We start from the raw sequence: 27,287 nt of genomic DNA on the forward strand, positions 1-27,287 counted from the left end.
CATCCTCTCAACCCCAGATCCATTGATGTCAGTAGGGGTTAGCCCAGCTCCATTCCTCCTGTAATCCACAACCAGCTCCTTTGTTTTTGTGACATTGAGGGAGAGGTTGTTTTCTTGACACCACTGTGTCAGAGAGATGACTTCTTCCCTGTAGGTCACCTTGTTATTGTTTGAGATAAGGCCAATTAATGTGGTGTTTTCGCAAATTTAGTTAGTAGATTAGAGCTGTGGGTGGCGATACAGTCATGTGTATAGAGGGAGTAAAGGAGGGGACTCAGTACGCAGCCCTGAGGGGCTCCTATATTGAGAGTCAGAGGGGTGGAGGTGAGGGAGTCCACTCTTGCAACCTGCTGGCGATCTAACAGCAAGTCCAGGATCCAGCTGCACAAGGCAGGGTCAAGGTCGAGGTCTCTGAGCTTCTTGTCGAGCTTGGATGGAATTCTGGTGTTGAATGCTGAACTATAGTCTAAGAACAGCATTCTCACATAAGCATCCTTCTTCTCCAGATGTGTAAGGACAGTATGTAGAGCAGTGGCTATTGCGTCATCTGTCAATCCGTTGTGTTGGTAGGCGAATTGTAGGGCATCCAGCTTGTGTGGTAGCATGGGGCAGATGTAGTCCTTGACCAGCCTCTCAAAGCATTTGCTTATTATTGAGATGAGTGCGACAGGACGCCAGTCATTCAGGCATGTTACCTGGTCTTTTTTGGTACAGAGACAATGGTGGATAATTTGAAGCAGGAGGGCTTCACTGGGAGAGGGAGAGATTAAAAATGTCTGTAAACACACCTGCCAGTTGTGCTGCGCACACCCTGATACCCGCCCTGCGATGCCGTTTGGTCCCCCAGCCTTGCGACTGTCCACTTGTTGGAAACATCTGCGTACCTCAGCCTCAGAGGTGACCAGGTTGCGAGTTGTAGCGGTGGCTTTCCGCAGGGGCTCAGAGTTAGCGACATTGAAGTGAGTGTAAAAGCGATTGAGCTCATATGGGAGAGAGGCCGCGATGTTGGCGGCACCACAACGTTTGGCTTTGAAGTCTGCGGCGGTATATGCAGTCCTCACCACAAGTCACGTGTGCTATTCATTGTGAATCTTGACTCAATCCTCCCCCTATATTGTTCTTTCGCTGCCTTGATAGCTTTGCGCAGATCATAGTGGTTTTCTTGAGCTGTAGTTGATCTCCGGCGATATCAGCTCGATGTCGCGCTGTAAGTGTTGCTCGCATGGAACTACGCACGTTGCAAATGTATTGCAATGGCAATTACATGGATTCTGTTTGAACTGCAGTTAAAACGTTAATGTTTGGATAAACTGAGTGTTTTCTCTTCATTACTGAAATGGAGAGACAGACATTATGCCACTGCTTGGATTCATTATAAATCTAAGTTCTTTCTGCAAATTGTTCGTCTTTACTTAAACCTAATTTATATTTTACCATTTGGAATAAAAATAGAGTAACACTCCAGTGCCAAGTCTGTGGCTCTCTGCATAAATAAATAACTCCAACATATTAAGTGGCTTCAGATTCTATTTGGAATTGGTGGCAAAATCTATTAATAGTTATATAGACAATTAATTGAATTTCGTGATGACTAGCATAGAACACCGGAGCAGTCATTGTGGGAGTGGTTATCGTCGAAGTAGTCTTGAGTCAGATTAACAAGGCATCGGTGAGAACAGATGGAGGCTAAGTACGTTCATTCCTTACTTCTTATTAAACTCTTGAAAAAATAGGGGGTATATCTACAGAGCCAGTGTTCCATTCTGGCTGTGTAGAAGAAGGCTAATGGAATGTTGGCCTTTATTACAAAGGGAATTGAGTACAAGAGCAAGGAAATCCTCTTGCATTTGTACAGAGCCCTGGTGAGACCACACCTGGAGTATTGTGTACAGTTTTGGTCTCCAGGGTTAAGGAAGGACATCCTGGCTGTAGAGGAAGTGCAGCATAGATTCACGAGGTTAATTCCTGGGATGTCTGGACTGTCCTACACAGAGAGGTTAGAGAGACTGGGCTTGTACACGCTGGAATTAAGGAGATTGAGAGGGGATCTGATTGAAACATATAAGATTATTAAGGGATTGGACAAGATAGAGGCAGGAAATATGTTCCAGATGCTGGGAGAGTCCAGTACCAGAGGGCATGGTTTGAGAATAAGGGGTAGGTCATTTAGGACAGAGTTAAGGAAAAACTTCTTCTCCCAGAGAGTTGTGGGGGTCTGGAATGCACTGCCTCGGAAGGTAGTGGAGGCCAATTCTCTGGATGCTTTCAAGAAGGAGCTAGATAGGTATCTTATGGATAGGAGAATCAAGGGATATGGGGACAAGGCAGGAACCGGGTATTGATAGTAATTGATCAGCCATGATCTCAAAATGGTGGTGCAGGCTCAAAAGGCCGAATGGTCTACTTCTGCACCTATTGTCTATTGTCTATTGTCTTATTAGGAGACTCCCAGCTTCCCTGATGGCCACATCTGTGCCAGGCACATCGAGATGCAGTTCCTTGGACATGGTGTTAGGGAACTAGAGCTGCAGCTTGATGACCTTCAGCTTGTTAGGGGAAGACAGGAGCTACAGGAAAGTATTCACCCCAAGGCTGCAGGAGACAGATAAACAGGTGACTGTCAGGAGAAGGAATGGAGAACATCAGATAGTGGAGAGCACCCCTGTGGCCATCCCCCTCAACAATAAGAACTCGATTTTGAGTACTGTTGGGTTGGGGGAAGCAACAGTGGCTGTGCCTCAGGCACTGAGTCTGGCTCTATGTCTCAAAAGGGTAAGGAACTGAAGAGGATGGTAGTTATAATAGGGGACTCTATAGTCAGGGGGACAGATAAGCAATTCTGTGAACGTGAAAAGGAAACACAGATGGTAGTTTGCCTCGCAAGTGCCAGGGTCCAAGATGTTTCTGCACATGTTCACAGTACCCTGAAAAGGGAGGGTGAGCAGCCAGAAGTCATGGTACATATTGATACCAATGACATAGGAAGAAAAAAGGAGGAGGTTCTGAAAATAGAATACCAGGATTTAGGAAGGAAGCTGAGAAGCAGAACCTCAAAGGTAGTAATCTCAGGATTGCTGCCTGTGCCATGTGACGGTGTGGATAGAAATAAATTGAGGTGCCAAATAAATGCATGGCTGAAGAATTAGAGCAGGGTGCAGAGATTTAGATTTCTGAATAATTGGGTCCTCTTCTGGGGCAGGTGGGACCTGTACAAAAGGGATGGGTTGCACTTGAATCCAAGGAAGATCAATATTCTTGCAGGCAGGCAGATTTACAAGAGCTGTTGGGGGTGGTTTAAGCTAATATGGTAGTGGGACGGGAACCAATCTGATAGAGCTGAGGATGAGCCAGTTGGCGTACGAGCATGTGATGGGTGTAACATGAATGTAACGAAGGACAAGCCAATAATTGGGTACAGATGCAGACAGAGCAAAGAGTTAAATTGTACCACAGAGGCAAAATTTTGAAGGACAAAGAATGCAGGACTGAAGGTGTTGTATTTAAATGTGTAGCATTTGGAATAAGGTAGATGAACTTGTGTCACGATTAGATTGGTCAGTATGACGTTGTGGGCATCACTGTGTCATGACTGAAAGAAGGCCATAGTTGGGAGCTTAACATCAAAAGATATATTTTGTATGGAAAGGACAGGCATAGAGGCTTAGACAGTGGTGTGGCTTTGTTGGTAAAAGAAGGAATTACATCTTTAGAAAGAAGTGACATTGGGTCAGAGAATCTTGAATTTTTGTGGGTGGAGTTAAGAAAGTGCAAGCGTAAAAAAAGCATTTTGGGAATCATATATAGGCCTCCTAATAGTAGCCATGATGTGGGGGTTGTGATGCAAAGGGAGCTGGAAAAGACCATAAGATATAGGAGCAGCAGAGGGCCATTTGGCCCATCGAGTCTGCTCTGCCATTCAATTATGGGCTGATCCAAGTCTTACAGTCATCCCCACTCCCCTGCCTTCTCCTCTTACCCTTTGATGCCCTGGCTAATCACGAACCTATCTATCTCTGCCTTAAACACACCCAATAACTTGGCCTCCACAACCGCTCATGGCAACAAATTCCACAGATTTACCACCCTCTGACTAAAGTAATTTCTCCGCACCTCTGTTCTAAAAGGACATCCTTCAATCCTGAAGTCGTGTCCTCTTGCCCTAGACCCCTCTACCATGGGAAATAACTTTGCCATATCTAATCTGTTCAGGCCTTTTAACATTTGGAATGTTTCTATGAGATCCCCCCTCATTTTCCTGAACTCCAGGGAATACAGCCCAAGAGCTGCCAGACATTTCTCATATGGTAACCTTTTCATTCCTGAAATCATTCTCGTGAACCTTCTCTGAATCCTTTTCAATGTCAGTATATCCTTTCTAAAATAAGGAGCCCAAAACTGCACACAATACTCCAAGTGTGGTCTCACGAGTGCCTTATAAAGCCTCAACATCACATCCCTGCTCTTATATTCTATACCTCTAGAAATGAATGCCAACATTGCATTCGCCTTCTTCACCACCAACTCAACTTGGAGGTTAACCTTTAGGGTATCTGCTAAATCGCTTTGCATCTCTGCATTTTGAATTCTCTCTCCATCTAAATAATAGTCTGCCCATTTATTTCTTCCAGCAAAATACATGACCATACACTTTCCAACATTGCATTTCATTTGCCACTTCTTTGCCCATTCCCCTAAACTACCTAAGTCTCTTGGCAGGCTCTCTGTTTCCTCAGCACTACCTGCTTCTCCACCTATCTTTGTATCAACAGCAAATTTAGCCACAAATCCATTCATCCCATAGTCCAAATCATTGACATACATCGTAAAAAGCCGCGTCCTAACACCGACCCCTGTGGAACTCCACTGGTAACTGGCAGCCAGCTAGAATAGGATCTCTTAACTCCCACTCTCTGTTTTCTGCTGATCAGCCAATGTTCCACCCATGCTAGTAACTTCCCTGTAATTCTAGGGAAGACTTGTAATAAGGGTAATGACACAATTGTAATGGGGGACTTCAGTATGCAAGGGAATTGGAAAAATTGTGTTGGTGTCAGATTGCAAGAGAGGAAGTTTGTTGAATGGCTATGAGATGGCATTTTAGAGCAGCTTGTGCTTGAGCCTACTCAGGGAAAGGCTACCTTAGATTGGGTGTTGTGTAGTAACCCAGATCTTATGAGGGAGCTTAATGTAAAGGAACCTTCAGGAGGCAGTTATCATGATATGATTGAATTCATACTACAATTTGAGAGGAAGAAATTTACATGTATCAATTTTGTAATGGAATAAAGGGAATTAAAGAGGGGTGAGAGAGGAGCTCGCCCAGGTTGACTGGAGGAGGATACTGACAGGGATGATAGCTAGAGTAGAGATGGCTGAAGTTTCTGGGAATAGTTCACAAGACGCAGGATAGATATATTCCACAGAGGAAGAAGTTCAGAAATGGCAGGGGTAGGCAACCATGTTAAGGACTGCATAAAAGCCAAGGAAAGGGCATATAATGTAGCAAAAGTGAATGGGAAGTTGAATAGTTGGGAAGCTTTTAAAATCCAACAAAAGGCAACAAAAAATGCAATAAGAAGGGAAAAGATTAAATATAAGTGCAGACTAGCCAATACTATAAAGCAGGATACCAAGAGTTTTTCAGTATATCAAGAGTAAAAGGGAGGTGAGAACCACTGGAAAGTGATGCTGGTGAGGTAGGAAGATTGCAAATATCGCTCCACTCTTTAAGAAGGGAGGAAGGCAAAAGAAAGGAAATTATAGGCCAGTTAGCCTAAACTCTGTGGTTGGGAAAGTGTTGGAGTCTATTAAGGATGAGTTTTGAGGTACTGTACGTGGAGACTAATGATAAAATAAGTCAAAGTCAGCATGGTTTCTGTAAAGGGAAATCTTGCCTGACAAATCTGTTGGAGTTCTTCCAGGAAGTAACAAGCAGGGTGGACAAAGGAGAGGCAGTGGATGTCATTTACTTGGATTTTCAGAAAGCATTTGATAAGGTGCCACACATGAGGTTGCTTAACTAGATAAAATTCTGTGGTGTTACAGGAAAGCTACTGGCATGGAAAGTGGAATAACTGACAAGCAGGAAGCAGCTAGAGAGAATAAAAGGGGCCTTTTCTAGTTGGCTGCCAGTGACTTGTGGTGTTCCTCAGGGACCATTGTTTTTAAAATGTTTGTCAATGATTTGGATAATGGAATTGATGGCTTTGTGGCAAAGTTTGTGGATGATATGAAGATAGGTGGCGGGAGAGTAAATTGGAAACAGATGTTCAAAGGGGAAAGCACAGAAGTAACGTGGGAGAAGTTTAAGGACCACTTGAGCTGGGTTCAGGATAGGTTTGTCCCACTGAGGCAAGGAAAAAATGGTAGGAAAAGGGAACCGTGGCTGACGAAACATGTGAGGCAACTCGTCAAGAGGAAAAAGGAAGCATATGTTAGATATAAGAAGCAGGAACTAGGAGGGGCTTATGAGAAATATAGGGTAGCCAGGAAGGAGCTAAAGAAAGAACTTAGGAGAGCTCGAAGAGGGCATGAGAAGGCCTTGGCATGTAGGATTAAGGAGAACCCCAAGGCGTTCTATGCGTATGTGAAGAATAGGAGGATGATGAGAACGAAGGTGGGACCACTACAGGATAAAGAGGGCAACATGTGCCTGGAGGTGGAGGAGGTTGGGGAGGTCCTAAATGAATACTTTGCTTCAGTATTCACAAGTGAAAAGGATCTTGATCAGGATGAGGTCAAAATAGAGTGGGCCTGTGTGCTGGACAATGTGGAGATTAAGGAAGAAGAAGTGCTGGATCTTCTTAAAAACATTAAGTTTGATAAATCCCCAGGGCCGGATATGATACACCTCAGGTTGTTGTGGGAATCGAGAGAAGAGATCGCAGGAGTATTAGCTATGATCTTTGAATCCTCTTTGGCTGCAGGGGAAGTGCCGGAGGACTGGAGAATGGCAAATGTAGTTCCCTTGTTTAAAAAAGGTAATAGGGAGAAACCTGGGAACTATAGACCAGTGAGTCTTACGTCAGTGGTATGCAAACTACTGGAAAGGATTCTTAAGGATAGGATCTATGAGCATTTGGAGAAGTACAGTCTACTCATGGATAGTCAACATGGCTTTGAGAAGGGAAGATCATGCCTCACGGACCTGATTGTGTTTTTTGAAGAGGTAACAAAAGAAATTGATGAGGGAAGGGCAGTGGATGTGGTCTACATGGACTTTAGCAAGGCATTTGACAAGGTCCCTCACAAGAGACTCATCCAGAAAGTCATGAGGCATGGGATAAGTGGAACTCTGGCTGTTTGGATAAAAAATTGGCTTAAAGGAAGAAAGCAGAGGGTAGTTGTGGAAGGAAAGTATTCTGCCTGGAGGTCGGTGACTAGTGGAGTGCCACAAGGATCTGCCCTGGGACCCCTGCTATTTGTGATTTTTATAAATGACCTGAATGTAGAGGTGGAAGGATGGGTGAGTAAGTTTGCAGATGACACAAAGATTGGAGGAGTTGTGAATGGAGCTATAGGTGGTCAAAGGTTACAAGAGGATATAGACAGGCTGCAGAGTTGGGCAGAAAAATGGCAGATGGAGTTCAATCCAGACAAGTGTGAGGTGATGCATTTTGGAAGGACAAACCAGAAGACTGAGTACAGGATTAATGGTCAGTTACTTAAGAGTGTGGATGAACAAAGGGACCTTCGGGTTCAAATCCATACAGCCCTCAAGGTCACTGCACAGGTTGATAGGGTAGTTAAGAAGGCCTATAGGTTGCTAGGCTTCATTAATAGGGGAATTGAGTTCAAGAGTAGAGAGGTCATGTTGCAACTCTACAAATCTCTGGTGAGACCGCACTTAGAGTATTGTGTTCAATTCTGGTCACCTCATTATAGGAAGGATGTGGAAGCTATGGAGAGGGTGCAGAGGAGATTTACCAGGATGTTGCCTGGATTGGAGAACAAGTCATATGAAGCAAGGTTAGCAGAGCTGGGACTTTTCTCTTTGGAGCATAGAAGAATGAGAGGGGACTTGATAGAGGTCTACAAGATTATGAGAGGCATAGACAGGGTGGATAGTCAGTACCTGTTTCCCAGGGCACCAATAGCAAACACCAGAGAGCATATGTACAAAATTAAGAGAGGGAAGTTTAGGGGAGACATCAGGGGTAAGTTTTTTACACAGAGGGTTGTGAGTGCCTGGAATGACTTGCCAGGGATGGTGGTGGAGGCTAAAACATTAGGGGTATTTAGGAGCCTCTTGGACAGGCACATGGATGAAAGAAAAATGGAGGGTTATGGGGTAGTGTGGGTTTAGTAATTGTTTTAAGGATTATATGGGTCAGCACAACATGGAGGGCTGAAGGGCCTGTAATGTGCTGTAGTGTTCTATGGTTCTATGGATAGGTAGTGCTGAGGAAGCAATGTGATTGCAGTGGGACTTAGACAAATTAGAAGAATAGGAAAAAAGTGGCAGATGGGATACAGTGCTGGGAAATGTACGATAATGCATTTTGATAAAAGAAACAATAGTGCAGACTATTAGCTAAATAGGGAGAAGATTCAAACACCAGAGATGCAGAGAGACTTAAGAGTCCTCGTGCAAGATTCCAGAAGGTTAATTTACAGGTTGAGTCTGTGGTAAAGAAGGCAAATGCAATGTTGGAATTTATTTCAAGGATTATAGAGTATAAAAGCAAGGAGATAATGCTGAGCCTTTATAAGACACTAGTCAGGCCACATTTGGAGTATTGTCAACAGTTTTGGGCCCCGTATCTCAGAAAGGATATGTTGTCACTGGCTCTGAGTCCAGAGGATGTTCATCATGATGATTCTGGGAATGAAGGAGTTAACGTATGAGGACCATTTGGCAGCTTTGGGCCTGTACTCACTGGCATTTAGAAGAATGCGGGGGGATCTCATTGAAACCTACCAAATATTGAAAGGTATCACATAGGGTGATACCTATGTATCGCATCACATAGGGTGGATGTGAAGAGGATATTTCCTCTAGTCAGGGTATCCAGAACTGCAGGGCACAGCCTCAAAATTGAGGGGTGACCCTTTGGAACAGAAGTAAGGAGGAATATTTTTGGCCAGAAAGTAGTAAATCTGTGGAATGCTCTGCAGTGGAGGCCAAGTCCGTGGGTATATTTAAGGTGGAAGTTGATAGTTTTCTGATCGGTCAGGGCATCAAAGGTATGGTGAGAAGGTAGGTGTATGGGGCTGAGTGGGATCCATGATCACCCGTGATGGAATGGCGGAGCAGACTCGATGGTCTGAATGGCCTAATTCTGCTCCTGAATCTTACGGTCTTATGGTCTAACACCTAACTTGGTTGCCCAAACATACCTGCTGCTGGACCACATTGTAGATGTTCAACAACATGAAGACAAGGTATCTGTAAGAGTGGAATGTCAGTGGCATTTATTCTGGATGGGAAATTTGGACCAATGTGATTCAATGTTCATGTGTCTTTTTCAATAGTTCTGTAATATTTTTGCTGTGTTAAAAGGAGGTCTGTGGTCATGAACTTAATTCAAGTTCTCATATAATGAGGAAGTTTGGCAATCAATAACAAGTTTTGTTCCTCCTTTCTTTTCTCCTTACTTTACTTGCTCCCAAGTCCTTTTATTTCCCTTCCTTTTATCTTTTCTAACAACATAGATTTAAAGTACAAAGGATGTCTTTAAACCTATTCTGGTATGAGACAAGTTATTTAAAAGTTAACATAACTTAGAATTGGCACTCTATACCTAATTGTAAAGTGGAGCTGACAGTGTGGTTTAAAGTTGTACATTTTGTGTATTCTGCAGTTGCTACAGTGGATTAATATAACGCTGATATTTAACACAGTTTATTGCTTGCAGTGTGTCCTGGGGCTTCACTGTGCTATTTATCAAAGCAATGAATTGTCATAGTGGTATTATGATGCTGTGTTATTAACATGTTGGTGTGGAGTAATGCTATGCTAATTTACATTGTATGTTTCTGGCACAGCTGGTATGAGCTTGCAATGCATTATTTAAAATGTGCTGTTTATAAAGGGGCATTTCTTGTGGTGGCCAGCTGGCACTGAATTTATTGGCCTTTCTTATCAGAAGATAGACAAATTGTTTAGGGTTGTTGTTTGCTCTTTCTTAAACGAGTAGCAAATTATCTGAAACCTTTATGCACCGCATTGGGTTTCTGCAGTGATACAGAGCTCTTCACTGAACTCAGCAGGATCTTCTAGCCATTGGGCTACCAATGATGTGCTGATCTGAATCATCACAGAGGCTGCTAGAAGAGATGGAGGCACAAGCTTATGACTGAAAAGGTACACAACGTGAAGGGCCTTGCCAATCAACTCGGGTCTGTCCTATTGGTAGAATGCATAATGGTGACAGACTGGAAGAAACTGTGTACATCTAATGTCATACGGCTCACTAACTGGTCCTAGGCTAGTTAACTGATAGTAGGGGATAGAATATATACATGACCGGTGCTATGATATTTGGATTACTACAGACAATTATTCTACTCTTTCAGCAAATTGATGGTTCTGAATAATTTTCTTCTCACTAAAAGAAACAAATTATTCTTAGAGAAGTTGTCAATGATAACATGTGCAACAATATTACCTCCTTTTTGAGGCCCTCCGTCGGTCCAAGTTGACCAATAATGTTGCATCCTAGCTGTCTACGAGATACACAGCCAGGGCAGTATGGTATGAAGAGCAAGCTGTTGTCCTTTAGCAGACTCCCCCTCTCCAGGCAGCTGGTGAATCTAAAAGAAGAGCAGAAACCGATTCAGTTGGGCACCAGCAGCATTGCAGGAGTTTCCACTTAACGTAGACTGCCTTAGGGACTCCAGCTTCAGATGTTTTTCCTCAGGGTTTATTTCCAAAGCCTTCCCCATGTGTGGTACAGCCACAAGGCAGCAGAGGTTTGACTTCAGAGTTTTCCTTCTCCTAGCTGAGCTGCCAACTATGGCTCATGAGCCACATCTGCCCAAAGCTATCGGTTTTAAGGTGCAACTAACCTGTTTCTCCCCCTTCTCCTGTCAGTAGAAATGGTTTCACTTGGCTTAGTGGCTAAGCCACACATGAAGGCCTGAAGCTGGACTTGGTTGTTCAGAGGATACTTTAGATGCATGCCATTGGGAGCATTTAATAGGTAGTGGGAGCTTATCCTTGCTACTACTCTCAGCTATAATAACCTTAAGGACCACCCTCCTTTACTGGTGAAAAATTACATCCGACCCTTCAAGGAACTCTGGGAATGAAAGCCAGCCAATTTAAATCGACCAGGCAATTGATAAATCCCTTTGCAAGGCACAAGTTTGCTAATATTTCCTAAACATTCATCAGACACCAAGCAGATCCTTAAGTTAGCTTCAAAAGCTGAATATAGTGATATAAGACTTTGGATTTATTGATCTAACTAACTAATTAACAATGGTAAAAGGCAAGAGATAAGAAGGAAGAGTAAAGCCATTCTTATTCTGAAGTGCATTTTCATCTTATATTAAATGTTAATTTGCTTCATCTCTTTGGATTGTATACCAGATTTTGAAGTAAATTTTCAATTCGAAAACTGAAAAATTTCATCAAATTTTTTCTAAATTGTTTATAATCATTTGAATTGACTTGAAGCTACAGTGGCCACCTAAATCAGCATCATAGGCAAAATATCCACAGCATATGATAACAACTAAAGCTAGACTTGAGAGAGTACAATACAAATAATAATTTTACACTATTCAGATAATCAGAGCTAAATTTTCATTTGCAGATCTTGTTAGCAAATGCCAAAAATTATGAATGGAACCATTGATATTTATCAGTTTACGTGGCAAAACATTTGGGATTTCTATCCTTGTGTAGGAAAACAGGGACCTAGACATATACAGTCACAAGGCAGCAGAGAACCATGATTTTACTAAGGACACTCTGTATTTATACTGAGGAATCAATTCTTACACAGACCCTATTATTGATTTTTGATTTCAATATGGTTGAATCAAGTTCCCTTTTAATTATTTGCATTTTGGTGAGTCATTCAGTGTTTGAAATTAACTTTAAGGTTTTGTGATTATCTTATTTTTCTAAAAATGAATATTTAAAACATAATTCTTTTCTTTCTAGCAGGTTTTAAATAGCTGCGAATGTCATAGATTCATCAAATAATTTAACACCTCACTGATTTGACAAGCAGCTGACCTGGGCATTAGGCTTTGCTGGTTGTCAATGAGACCCAAAGTGTTTTAGCGCAATACTTCTCCATTGTGCCTTGACTCTGGACTTTGATATTCTTCAGACTAGCAGTATAGACCTATGACTGCCAGACCAGATAAGAGTAAGGTTTGGTGTAGATCGATTGTGGATTCACAACTCATCTATATCTGGCTAATTTACCATCTCTTAACCTGACCAAAAATTTGCATCTCTAGTTAGCAGAGTACAACCATTCTGTTATCTTTGAGCTAAGTGCTCAGTATTGTATGATTTTCCCAATGCTGTTGAATAGTAGGGCATTTGGTATTTGATGCTGTAAAAGCACATACATTTTCTTTTACATCCGCAATTCGGTTTACTCTTCCAATCCTTCTAACTGCGTTGCTTATCTTCTACTGGCTGCTAATATTGACAACCAACCACTCATGCTCAGAGCAATAAACAAAACTTCCAGTAATAATGTAAGGACCTTAAATCCTTCAACGACTTCAATGACTGACAGATCAACATTTGCAGTCACTAACTCAGGAGTACATGCTCTGGGTTCAAACCTTCGTATGAACTGTAAGAGAAACAAAATCAAATAACTTGCATTTATATATGACATTATTTATGTGAGATACATAACTTACATTGAGTGTTAACACTACTTCCTGAGCAGATGTGGTAAACACTGTTGACCAAAATTATCTTTATATTTTCACATATAATGTTAAATACAACAAGATGTGAGCAGAAAGAGAGACCTTGCCACTATATTCTAGTTTAAGGAACATAACTACTCTCGGGTGATTTCATCTGGTCCTATAACAGACAGGAATTCAGCAATAGATGGTGCCAGAACCCAAACCAATACATTGATTTAACATTTAATAGGATTTACCATGCTGGCCAGTAGTGTAGTTACATCAACACTGGATTTTGAGACAAGTTCCTAGGTTTGAATCCAGCTGGCTCCTTGCACACTTTCCACCAGTGCTGGTTGAGCAATGAGCTAGCAACTTGGCATCATAAAAAACAGACAAATGCTAAGAAAACTGTAAAAAATGCCGCCTAATGCACCACAAGGTACGAAAAGGAACAACAGCGAAGATTTACCATTCATTCATTAGTGTATTTTTATTCATTACAATCCTTACTGGTGACTCAGTAAAAAACATTCAAAGTAACATTCGTATGTCACACCACAAAACATAGTACTGATCCTCGAAGAACTGTCGAACACATTATAGGTGATCAAGTGTGATGATCTCTGAACTTGTGTCCTCATAGCTCAACTACATTCTATCCCCCTTGTTTCAGACCCTTCCCACCTACATCTGTGACATTTCACATGCTCTCAATCTCCTCAACAACTTTCAATTACTTGGCCTTGACCACCTCATTTTCACCATGGATGTCCAGTCCTTATACACTTCTATCCCCATCAAAAAGCTTTCCACTTCTTTCTCAATAAAAGAACCAACCTGTTCCCCTCCACCACCACACTCCTCCATCTATCAGAATTGGTCCTTACTCTCAACAATTTCTCCTTTGTCTCCTCCCACATTCTCCTGACTCAAGGGCTAGCCATGGGCACCTGCAAAGCCCCAGCTATGCCTGTAATTTCATTAGCTACATAGAACAGTCCATGTTCCAAGCCTTCCCTGGTAATGCTCCCCAACTCTTTCTGTGCTACATTGACAACTACATTGGTGCTCTTCATGCATCCCTGCTGAGCTCATCAACTTCATCAACTTTGCCTTCACCTTCCACCATGCTCATAAGTTTACTTGGTCCATTTCTGACTCCTCCCTCTCCTTTCTCAATCTCCTTGTCTCCATCTCTGGAGACAAATTGTTTTGCAACACCATTTATAAACCTACCAATTCTCACAGTTATCTTGACTATACATCTTCCCACTGTCTCCTATAAAAATGCTATTCTTTTTCTCAGTTCCTTCATCTCTGCCACATTTGTTCCCAGGATGAGACTTTCCTTTCCTGGACATCAGAGATGTCTTCTCTCTTCAAAGAACAAGGTTTCCCTTTCTCCACCATGCTGCCCTCACCCATATCTCCTCCATTTCCTGGAGATCTGCACTCACCCCATCTTCCCAAAGCCTTAACAGTAATAGAGTTTCTCTTTTCCTAACCTACCAACCCATGAGCCTCTGAAACATCTGCAATCTCCAAAGACGTCTTTACCTTCTCCCCACCCTCCCCAATCATCTTAATTTCTATTTCCATTCCCATTCTGACAAATTGGTCCATGGCCTCTTCTTGTGCCACAATGAGGTCACCCTCAGAGTGGAGGAACAACACCTCATATTCTGTTCACATAGCCTCTAACCTGATCGTGTGAGTATTGATTTCTCCTTCTGGCAAAACAAAACTCCCTCCCCTTCCTTCTTCTTCTATTCTCCACTCTGGCTTCTTACCTCTTCTCATCTGCCTATCATTTCTCCCTGGTGCCCCTCCTTTTTTCCTTTCTCCTATGGTCCAGTCTCCTCTCCTATCAGATCCTTTCCTCTTCAGCCCTTTATCTTTCCCACCTACTTGGCTTCATCAATGGAGATGTCAGGGTAAGTTTTTTATGCAGAGAGTGGTGAGTGCTTGGAATGGGCTGCCGGCAATGGTGGTGGAGGCGGATACGATAGGGTCTTTTAGGAGACTCCTGGATAGGTACATGGAGCTTAGAAAAATAGAGGGCTATGGGTAAGCCTAGGTAATTACTAAGGTAAGGACATGTTCGGCACAGCTTTGTGGGCCGAAGGTCCTGTATTGTGCTGCAGATTTTCTATGTTTCTATGTTTCTGTCTTCTAGCTAATCTCCTTCCCCTCCCCCCATCTTTTTATTTTGGTATCTTCCTCCTTCCTTTCCAATTCTCAAGGAGGGTCTTGCTCAACATATCCTCACAGCATCTATCCTTGCAAGCCCGCTCAAAATTTTCCATGTCTCAATAAGATCACCTTATTCTCTAGAAGCTTAGCTGCTTATGGTTATAACTTCACTCAATTTCACTTGTCCCACTTCACCTGGACTCACTTTCCAGGACTCTTCATCTCATTTTCTAGATATCTATTGCTTATTTATTTACTATTATTGTTTCTCCTTTGGCATTTGCAGTTTGTTGACTTCTGCACTCTGGTTGAATGCACTAGTTGGGTGGTCTCTCATTGACTCTGCTATAGTTATTATTCTATAGATTTGTTAAGTCTGCCCTCAAGAAAATGAATGTCAGGGATGAATATGGTGAGATATATGTACTTCGATAATAAAATTTGCTTTGAACTTTGAAAACTGTAAGTGTGATTTCATCACACTTCAGGTATGATCTCATTAAAATCTTGCAAATTTGTTATAAATGTTCATTGCCATTGCACTCTGATTCCCTTGAAACGTAGACCACTACACTTAGCTCTTTCTAGACACTTCATGATCTTCTCAGGACTTAAATCACTGCCTGTCTTGGTGTCATTGGCAATTCAGATACATTCAATTTATTCATTTAATTTTATCAATGTTGATTATAAATACCTCAAACTTCAGTCCTAATCCTTGAGGTAAACCTTGAAGCAGACTGACAAGTGGAAAATGACCTGTTTGCCATGAATGTTTGTTTTCAGTCTATTAATTGATACCTCTATCCAAACCAACATTTTCATGAGCATCATAAGTCCTTACATCATACCATCGGCTTTTTATGTGGCAACTTGTTGAATGAATTTTAGAAATCATAGCACACCATTTCAATTGGGCCCACTTTGGTTCCTAGTTATATACTCAACAACTGTTGTAAATTTGTTGCATGCAGCTTCCCTTTCATCAAACCACATTGATTTCTAGCCTAACTGTGTTATGGTTTTCTATGTACCCTATTATCACTACTTTAGTAATGAATTCCAGCCTAATAACTTGCCTGCAGATTGGCTTTGAGTCCCTGAATTTTTCCTTCCTTCTTTCTAGATAACATATCATGCTTATTACTTTCCAGTTGTCTGTATCTTTTTCCAGAACCTAGGGAATTTGTTGGAACATAACTGATGCATCCATTATGTTTGCAGCCATTTCACCTAGGGCCATAGAATGCAGCCTTTTAAGACCAAGGGATGTGTTAGCTCTTGGTCCCATTATTTTTCTTGCATTTTACCTCTGGTGATATTAGCTGTTTAAAGTTCTCAACACATATTTGCTCCATGGTTATCTACCGTCTCTTGTTGCTTTTGGTATCTTTCATGTAGTTTAGTGTCTCTGCCTCTTCTTGTTCTCTGTTATTAATTCCACTGTCCAAAAAGAATGCAAATTTGCCCTTTGTCGCACACTTCATTTGAGTATTTACAGAAACTCTTGCATGTTTTATACTTCTTGTCAATTTGCTCTCAGCTTCTGTTATCTCCCTTTTATAATCATTTTGTTTAGGCTATCTTTTCCTGAAAATCTAAATTTTTTCCAGGACTCCTATTTGCTGTAGCCCCATAGTTTTTTATTCCCCAAAGAATACCATTTTTAGCTTTTTCCTAGGGTTATAGACAAGTCACCTTTCCTGTTAACTCCTTTTTTTAAGCGAACATATTTTTAAGAATTATAATATTTTTTGGATGACTGCTTACTGCTTATCTATTAATATTCCAATTTACTTTAGCTAACTTGAATTTCATCTTTAATTAATAGCCTTTGCTTAAGTTTAAGACTCTATTTTTTGGCTTTAAATTTATCAGTCTCAAACTAATTCTGAAGTTTTATATTATAATCCTAATTTATTCTACCTCATTATACATGATCAATCTAAAATAGCCTGATTGCTGAGTGGATCCACAACATAGTGCTCTTGAAAAAATACCTAAAATGCATTCCATGTATTGTCCTTAATACTAGTTCTATTAATTTGACTGCCTGATTTACAGTAAGAATACAATCCTCAAAGATTATTCTATTCCCTTTATTAAAATCCCAATTATTTCTTCCCAATAGTCCAGCTGATTTAGTGAGCCTCTTAGTTACTCCCATCATGTTTTATGCTTCTTATCATCCCTTACCTCCAGCCAAATTAATTCTGCTTCCTGATTTTCTGAACCATGATCCTAACTCTCCATTGCCTAAAGGTGTTTTGCTTAGTGTCAGAGTAGTCCCACCTCCTATCATATGTGTTTTCCATTCTGCCTATCTTTCCAAACTGCAAAGTACTCTGGATATTTAGTTTCCAGCTTTGGACATTCACAGTCACTTCACTATAATTGCTATTAGATCATACTCATTTAGATTTCATTTTTAGCTTTTGGAAATGCTGATTTGGAATAGGATTAAGAGTCATCTGCAAGAAAAGTTGTCTTCATTTCCTTTATAAATGGATTTGTTAAGGGTCAATTATGTTTAATCAATTTGGTTGAAACTTTTGATGAGGTAGCAGAGTTGACGAGTTTTAATGCATCGACTTCTAGAAGGCTTTTGATAATGTACCACATAACAGGCTTATCAGAAATGTTGAAGCATGTGACATAAAATGGACATTGATAGACTGAATGAGAGACATGCATGAGTCATAGTGAATTATAGTTTATTCAGAATGGAGAAAGATGGTAGGAACCAATGTTCTTCCCCCCCCTCATCTATGTTAATGATCTCAGTTTGGAGATTCAATCTAAAATTTCTAAGTTGTAGATGACACAAAATATGTCAGCATTGTGAACTGCAGAAATAATAATACTATTAAAATAAAATATGTGGATAAACTGGCGACATTTGACCACTACATGTTCCAGGTCAGATGAGCAGGACTGAGACAGAACCACTATGTTTGTGCGCCACAATGAGTAATGATAAAGCATACTCCACCTCCTTTGCCTTTAAAAGATTGAACTGTCCTGTCTTTACAGAAAGTGGTGAAGTGATCGAGCTACAGTGCTGCATCCAAAATCACCAGTGTGTGCCATGTTTCCATAAAGCAGAATACACAGCAGTCCCTGATGTCATTCTGGTACAACAATCGTGCTCTGAGGTCTTCAATTGTATTTTCCGGAGATTGGGCATTTACCAGTAGGATAGTTCAGAGTGGAAATCTAAGGCCGCTGCATCTCAATTGTACCTGTAGACTGGCATAGTGTCCTCACTTCCATTTTCTTAAAGGGGAACAGCACTCGAAGCCCTACTCTGCTATCCGAGGTTTGTCAATTTTGAGTATTGATAGATTTTTAAAACGTCTTGGCATGATGCTGCTTACTGAAGTACTCATGGCTGTGAATGTGAATCTGAGTTTTTGGTAGTCCTATAGAAATATTTAATGATTCCCATTAGAGCTGAACACAAAGAGTCACCACTTAATGGGGCCATCAAGCTTGTGGATGACACCAAGACTAGGGATGTAGTGGACAGAAAATAAGACTATCAAAGCTCGCAGGGGGATCAGGATCAGCTGGAAAATGGCAGATGGAATTTGATGCAGACATGTAAGGTGTTGCACTTCATGAGGATAAACTAGGGTAGGACTTACACAGAGAATGGTAGAGCACTGAGGAGTATGAAAGAAAAGAAGGATCTGGAAGCAGACCCTTAATTCTTTGAAAGTGGCACCACAGCCAGTTAGGGCCTAAAAAAGAGCTTTTGGAATGTTGGCCTTCATAAATCAAAGTATTGAGTACAGGATTTGTAATATTATGTTGAAGTTGATAAGGCCAAATCTAGAATATTTGTGCAGCTCTAGTCACCTAACCACAGAAAAGATATCAATAAGATTGAAAGAGTGCAGAGAAAATTTACAAGGACCTGAATTCTAGGGAAAGGCTGAATAGGTTAGTACTTTAATCCCTAATTCATAGGAGTATGAGGGCAGATTTGATAGAGGTGCACAAAGTTATCAGGGATACAGATGGGGTAAATGCAACAAGCTTTTTCCACTGAGGTTAGAACTAGTGGTTATAGGTTAAGGGTAAAAGGTGAAATATTTAAAGGGAACCTGAGGGTGAACTTTTTCACTCAGATGGAGGTGCGAATGTAGAACAAGCTTCCAGCAGAAGTGATGGGATGCCGGTTTGATTGCAACGTTTAAGAGAAGTTTGGATAAGTGTGTGGATGTATGGAGGGCTAAGGTCCAGGGAGGGGGTTTATAGGACTAGGTAGATTGACAGTTTGGCACAGTCTAGATGGGCTGAGTCTAGGCTGTTTTTGTGCTGCTGTGCTCTATAATCCCATGAGAAGAGATCTCGTCTATTGTAGCAGGTGAGCAATGAAATGGCTCCCAAATATGCACTGAGCCTCACCAATCTAGAAGAGGCCACACCAGGAGCCGCAGATGCAATAAATGACACAGAAATACATGGAGATGAATGCAATCTTACCTGGCAGGACAGCTTAGAACCTTGAATAGTTCTGAGGGAGGTGCTACACTTAGTGTAGTTGCAGGGATAAGTGCCACGAGAGTGAATGGTGGGGAGGGACAAGTGGATAACAGCAAGTGGAAAGCTGGGACGGGAAAAGATGTGCCTGATGGTAGGATCCTGTTGGAATCCAATCCTCCACTTCATTCTCTTAATTCCATCGTCTTCTGAGCCCTATCAAATTCCTCCTTCTTCAGCCCATTTTCCTCTTAAACTTATAACCTTTCGCTCCTCCGATTATTCCATTTCATCCCCTCCCCCACCTATCTTCCCCCTCTTATCTGCACTCACCTATTTCTTACCAGAATGTGCTCCTCCCCCTCCTCCTACCTTTTCATTCTGGCTTCTGCTCTCTTCCTTTCCAGTCCTGGTCAAAAACATCGACTGCTCAGTTTCCCCCGGTGATGCTGCCTGACCTGCTGAGTTCCTCCAGCATTATGTGTGTGTTCCTCAAGTACTATCTCCCTTTTTCACTGTTAGTCTCTCTTCCTGTCTCTCCATCTCTCTCTTTCTCTTTGTCCGCTCTTCATTGCCAGTCTTTCTGATTGTAGTAGGGGCATGCAGGGATCAGAGTGTACATGACGGTGTCGGTGTTGAGTGACCATCGAAGGGCCAGAAAACATGGTCAGTGAAAACTGCTCTTGAAGCTGGATTGGGCCAAGAGTAGACAAGCACTTCCCTGAGCTCAGGTATGAAAGGAACCTTCATTCCTGAAGCCTACAGACCGAGAACCAGACAGCAGCAGCCTGTCAACAGGGACCTATGTGATATCGAAGTTTAACATTTAGCTGAAAAGCTCTAAAAGGTGCATGTGCAGTTTAGGCTTCGTTACCCCAGAAATTATTATGCCTGCTGATTTTAATAAATCATTGCTGTTAGAAAAATGTCAATATTACTTTCTTTTTGTAATTTTGACCTTCTTGGCTGGAACTCAGCCACAAGGTTTAAAAGTTTGTCTTTCATTTAAGTAAGGCCTTAAGCATTAGTTTGGCTCACCTTGTCTAGATTCATAGAACGATGTCCTAACCTTTAATAATTTAACATAGCTGATAATAGTAGCATATTAGGAAACAAAAGAACTTCCTTTTTTTTAAAGTAGCTTTTATGACTTCAGAAGATCTCAAAGTATTTTATAGTCAAAAAATGCCTTTGAAATGTACCCTTTACTGAAGTTTAGAAAAGCCAGCAGCTAATTTGAGGAGATGATTTAACTATGTACTGACACAACATTTAAGAAGCATCAAGGCAATCACATGAAGCTTTAAGACATAGAAGGTTGTGACCAAGTGGGACTGGTACAGATAATTATAGGGCTTGACATTGAAATGGTGGGCTGAAGGGCCTATTTCTGTGCTCTAATTTTCATACGGTGAAATCCCACTAAGGTTCTGAACAGCCAGTGTCCATAACATTAAGAATTATTGAGGGAAAATTATTACCCAGGAAACTGGTAACAGTTCTCCTGCTCTTCAAAATATTTCCTTGTGGCCTTTGACATCAGCATGAGTTAAAAGAAACCATAATTTAATAACTCATCAGAAAGACAGTATCTCTTTATCGTTACACTGGAATATTAGCATCATTTTATTTGCATAAATCTCTGAAACCCCCCAATCAAATCAACTTCAAGGCAAGGGTGATAACAACATAACCATATTTACTTATGGTATAGGAGGAGGCCATTCACCTGTTGAGTCTATACTGGCCCTCATAACAATCCTATCAACCCCAGCCCAATTCCTGTAACTTATTCTTTCTCAAGCACCCTTTAATTCTGTCCTGTTTCTCATATCATTCACGTACAACAGTCAATTAATCTATCATTCAGCGTGCCCTTTGGAACGTGGGAGGAAACTGAGCAAGAAGGGGAAACACACACTCACAGGGGGAATGTGCAAGCTGCACACACCAGGATCAAACCCATGCTGCTACAGCCATAAGGCGACAATCTTACCTGCAATGCCACCCACAGCATCTATAGCTGACCAGGCGCCACTGGAGTGGACTTTTACAGGCCCTATTGCTATTTTACAAGAACTGGCTTGATTAGCAAATAAAATCTGTGGACATTGCAATGGCTCATAAGTTCATGGAATATCATTTAAGGGCTTACGAAGAAGTATAGAACCCAGATGATTATTGATATATGCCAGCTTTACCAGAACTAGATTCCAGTAATGCTGTAAGAAAGGTGGATGCATTCTAAGTCTATAAAAACACATTTACAAAACATCATAGTTTTAAATTGCAACAACACTTTTGTCCTGAATGTCTGACACTAGAGAGCAAATTCAGTGAAACTGGAAATAGAGGAAGAAAGTTTTGTTAAGGAATGTGGAAAGTAGTTGAGTGAGAAATGTTTCATTGAAATAGACTTCAAAAATATGCCATTCTAACAGACAGAATGTTGTACATTTTAGTTGTGTACAGAATCACTCAGTTTGTTTAAAGTGTATAATCATTTTTTTTTCTGCAGGTAATTTTGAAGATGAGACTTCACTTTCAAATATCGATACATGAATTCAGTGCTCTAAATTGTCATCCAAACATTCCAGATACTGAGTAATTCCACTGCTTGCCTAGAATGTGTAAATTGTGCAAAAACACAAGATGATTTAAATACAATCATTAGTTGTACTCTATGTGTAGACCACCTGAGCTATATCAGAGTGAGAAATAAACAAAATCAGAGTGCATTCTGACCAAAATCAGATGATGCTATGTTCTAGTCAGCATCTCTCAAATTGGTACCTGTTAAAATCTACACCATTTTCACATGGAGCACTGGAGGAAGCCTTTGAGGCCAAAATGACTATATTAAGCTTCCAAAATAGGTGGCAGTGACATTAACTCAGTTTTTCTCACCCTACAGGTGCTGCTTGGCCTGTTGGGCATTTCCAGCACTCTTTTTATTATGGATTGCCCAGCCAGTGCTGTGTACTGTATCTCGGAGTCTGAGCATCTCTCTCCCTTTCTCTCCTGTTCATGTTCCTTTAATGTACTTCTCCAGAAAGTTTATCTTCAAATTAACAAGTCCACGCTACCCACTCTCTGCTGGCACCAACACTGTTCATGTCACTCAGTTTTGCTCTGGTCTCCACCTTGTCACTAACATCTTGCTTACTCTCTCCTTCCTTCACCTCTACAATTTTACAGAGGAAATAAATCTCCTTTGCTGACTTTTCCTAGTTCTGGTGAGAGGTGATGGGTCATAGATGCCAGCACAGGAAATGGGGATGATAGTGGGAGGAAGGGATGAATGTACTATTATCCATGGATACAACAGAGAATTTCCAACTTGGGAGATCTCTTTCTAAGTGGAAGATAAAATAATGCTTAATGTTTCAACCTTGACATTCTGCTTAAATGGTTAATTGTGTTACTGGGTGGTAGATTTTGATTCAAAAAAATATTACTTGCAGTAATAGCATAATAATGAATCTGTGTGCACATTGGTCCACTAGGTAAATCAGCCAGTCGATTAGGCCGTAAATCTTGCAGACAGAGAAACTAAAGACATGAGAGATCATTATGTCATCTGGGGTTTTGTAAATTTCTAAATTCACAACCTGAACATATTGCCCAAAACACTGATGTGTAAATTCATCAGACACACCAGGAAATAAAAAGTAGCCATTCTCAACGCTATCATCCATTCCAATGAATATTAAACCTAACATATTTAAAAATATAAAAATTGTAAATGAGAATTCTCACTCGGCTTCACTGACTGAGCAGCACAGGTTAAAAAAAGGTTAATAATTGGAATCAACGTTATCGCTGCTTTTTAATTATTTTTCATTACAAGAATGGAAAGCAGGACAGCTGCGAGTTAGGAGGTGGTACCGTCCGATCCTCCGGTGCTCATATCAGACTAATCACTAGTTTAAACAATTGCCATTTTGTAGATTGCTGCTTAAAGCGTGTGAATTAATTGCTGAGTGGCGAGGAACAGTGCCATCTTTACCATGTGTTAACCTGGTGTCCTCGGGAGTGGAAAGATCCCAGCGCAGTAATGTTTGAACTCTGTGCATTTGTGTGTTCTGAGGGGAGAAAGGACGAAGCCGATGTGTGATTTGGCTGCACACTTGATCTGTGTTAAAGCATCGATTTATTGCGATTTAATTGTAGCGCCAGAAACCCGTACTGGTGATGCAAGAGTGTGGTTAAATCAGCGTTATCTTCAACTACTGGAAGCTACTGTACCACCTCCCTCGACGAGTGAGGACTGTAATGATAGGAGTCCCGTAGTCCTGCGGGTGGGAGGAGGTCATCTTCAAGCAGCCGAATATTTATCTTTCTAAATGGCGGATTTATTTAAGAAATGAGTATGCCAGAGGACCCGAAACTCGTTCCATTAAATTTTTATGTTAAATCAACAAAATCTCAGGACCGCGTGAAAGTCAACAACTTTGGCTCTACCACCGGAGATTGATGAGTAAATAAGATATTGAAATGACTCTGGATTTGGGGGATCTGCTATGACATTTAATGTCTGACATTTCCTCACGATATCTAACGCCACTGAAGCAGAACAGCTTTTTTTTCAGTTATAAATTCTCATCTCAAACACTTGGCGAAAGCAAATTAAAAAACAGCTAAATGAGCGTGAACTATAAAAAAAAATGCTTGGTATTAAAGTAGGTCAAATTAAACGTAAATCAATTATAAGAAAGCAAGCATCTCTTCACGGTAGACTACCTTGCTAAAATCCAATTCGATTGGTTGCGTATAGGGGTTATTTAAAATCAATGGAAAAGTTTGATTAGATATGTTTATAACATTGTCTATTTTATGATATTTTAGAACGATTGGCTTGCTTTTATAATCGTGAAAAGAAAGGCCCTGTAGAATTTTATTTGCAAATATTATTAAACGTGTAAAGTTTTCCAATTTTTTTGACGCAATGGGCAATGGAAAATAGTTTTTTTTTGGTTTCCAGTATTGTATTGAATTGGGCATTAACCATCAACACAATCTTCCGAAGGCGTTTATGATGAAGGAACTATCCAAAGTGCTGAATTCGAAGCCCTTTAAGAATTAACCGCAAAGGGCCGGGATTGGAGGGCTTCCCGTTTCCTTTAAGCAATAAACTGTCCAATGAACTGTCAACCCTCTCTTTCTGGCGGTTTGACGCACTGATTCGCAAACCTTGACCCTTCCTTAAGTGTACACATTCAAGCTACAGAATGAATTCTTCAGTGCGCTAAATATCTTGAGAGACACCTAGTCCAATCAATGCATGATTACTTCGGTACTGAAACAGTATAATGTTCTTTGCTAATGACATTGATCTCGAGGAGCAAAACTATGTGGCAATTTAACTGGGGGGGGGGAGGGGGGGCGAGGGAAGCCGATTGGTAGAAGTTTTACTTTTTTGCCAAATGTAATGACATTCCCAAGATAAATGTGCTACTATTCCTAAAACAAAATGATTTTACATCATTTGGCATTTTGAATTTAGACATGGTAAGATGTAAGCATTGTTACCCCAGTTAAACACAAGTAGGTACTGTGCTGCGGAATTTAAAATGATAATTCTTGTTCGCTTAGAATTCGAAGAGAGCCAAGAATGACCTTGAAATTGTTACAGGATCCAGCCGCCAGAATATAGATATTCTCACTCCTTGTATTTTGTTATTCCAAGTAATGATACTCGGGTGTAAGTGATCAGCGGCGCTACTTCTGATAATCAGGAGGCTCTTAACAATTTCTTTACAAATTTCTGGTGCAAGACAGAAGAATAAACCTAAGTTCTTTTTTTGGAAATATCCAGTGTTTCTAAATTGCCAACCACAACAGCAAGGTGTTCAGTCACGTGCACATGTCATGAATTATTTCAGCAGCAGTCCTGTCAGATTCATGCGTATGGTAGAACGAGTAAGCGATTAAAATCAAATTTGAAAACAGGTTAAAACTGAAAACACGTTGCATCCATAATAAAGAATATTCGGCGATTCCGTGTGTATAGAAATAATCGGGGTGAAGGCTCCAGAATTAAAAATAAATACAGAAATAAATAATAAATTAGGTTCCAGGGAGGGGATCCGTTGTATAAGTCGAGTTCAATTGCATTACAATGTCAGTAATGTTCCACGTTAGGAAGTTGCATGCAACAGGGAAGAGGGTTACAAGAATGCTTTCTATATCAAAGATAAACTGGGAAGCGCAGACTTTTAATCTGATTGGAAAGTTTCTAGTTTTAAAAATCACCGACTTTTAAATGCGTTAGATGAACTTTGAATTAATTTGAGTTAGGATTGGAGAATAAACAGATTTTTTTTTAAAAAAGTCAATAAATGGATTGGACGGTTAGCCGCCTTTACCATTTTTCCGTTACATTTACGCCATTTTAACCGGTGCACTTCACATGTGGAAAAAACACAGTTATGCTTCGGCAACAAAGTACAGCAATGATGAAAATCTCGAGGATCAAAGAGGTTCAGTATCACAAAATATGGCACTTAATAGGAAAAAAAAAAGGAAATGAACGGACGAATGTTTCCTGTTAACCGTACAATTTTCCTGTTTCTGTCATCAAAGTCAACTTTCATTTTGCCAATATTTCAGGTTTCAAATGCAGACGAGTTGAAAGGCCTTTCCGTCCCATTTGAATGTATTGCATTCAACTGGAGAAATTGCAACACAAATTCCGGAAAGGAATCGTGGTTTGCTCTAAACACAACGGGGATGATCCCGCGCATGATTCACTTTCCACCAGAATGCAACAAGTTAAGTAGCACTTTGAAGTGAAGAGTAGCTCAATACTTTCACTTCATGGAATTATAGCTATTCTCCTTCAGGCAGAGTTATTGCTTTCTTGATAAAGGGGCAGTGCATGGGCAAACAACAGTCTTTCAGGTAGCAAATTGTTTCCTACCTTGAATACGCTCCTGCTCACAGATAATTTATTGTTTCATTCTGTTGCCAATTAAACTATTATCTTTTAATAATGGGTTAATTACATTGTACTAGCCACGCGAGATATTAGGAAGCATAATTATGTTATTCCTCTGCTATTTTTTTCAGGATAAAGACAATGCTCAGATTGAAGTAGCTGGCTGTATTTAGTATAAAACCGAATAAGTGCAGCAGTAACGGGCCGTACGTGAGCGCGACTGAAACGCTGGCTCTTCCTACCTTGAGTCCCTCGTAATGAAACCACAGACTCGGCTTGGAAAAGCGGCTGTTTGAAATAACTGGAAGTAAGGAGATTGTATGTCTGCCCTCCGACTGCCTACACGAGCTGTGCTTCATATACAGCCCTAACTTATATTAATGCAGTTGATTAATATTGCATCGAGTACATTTAAAAGTTTTAAAAGTAACGAGGTGAGATGCTTTGTGTGTGCACATGTGGCCGACCCGAGTGGATTTATGATTTTTCAGAAACTTTTCACCCTTTTTATCTTCCTTTCCCTGTTCATTGTTTTTAAGAAAAAAACATTTTCTAGTAATAGAATACGACTGTTTTTTTTTAAAGCTTATTGTGCCTAATTCAGAGACACAAAGCACCAGTCCAGGGCTGCGGAGAAAGCGATGATAATGTAGTGGTTAAATTATTCTCCGATGGCCCCGAGGCTCCACTCAGGACTCAGACTTCATTAATTTTTTATAGTCATCACTTCACCAAGGTCTATTTATGAAAATGTGCTTTCCGCTTCATGAAAAAAAACAGTCAGCAGAAAGGAGCATGCAATCCAGGGTTTTAGCTTGTTTTTTTAAACGAA

At 40.7% G+C, this 27,287-nt stretch overlaps 1 long non-coding RNA gene across 1 annotated transcript; it reads right to left on the reverse strand.

The window, feature by feature from the left end:
* On the reverse strand, positions 1-26,823 carry LOC140734068 (uncharacterized). Its single transcript, XR_012100461.1, has 3 exons — positions 26,698-26,823; positions 10,611-10,755; positions 1-1,280 (listed from the first exon to the last, which is right to left on the reverse strand). It is a non-coding gene; the product is annotated as an uncharacterized lncRNA (long non-coding RNA).
* Between the last annotated feature and the right edge of the window lie 464 nt (positions 26,824-27,287).

Source organism: Hemitrygon akajei, chromosome 10 (genome assembly GCF_048418815.1).
Source record: "Hemitrygon akajei chromosome 10, sHemAka1.3, whole genome shotgun sequence".
Taxonomy (NCBI): domain Eukaryota; kingdom Metazoa; phylum Chordata; class Chondrichthyes; order Myliobatiformes; family Dasyatidae; genus Hemitrygon; species Hemitrygon akajei.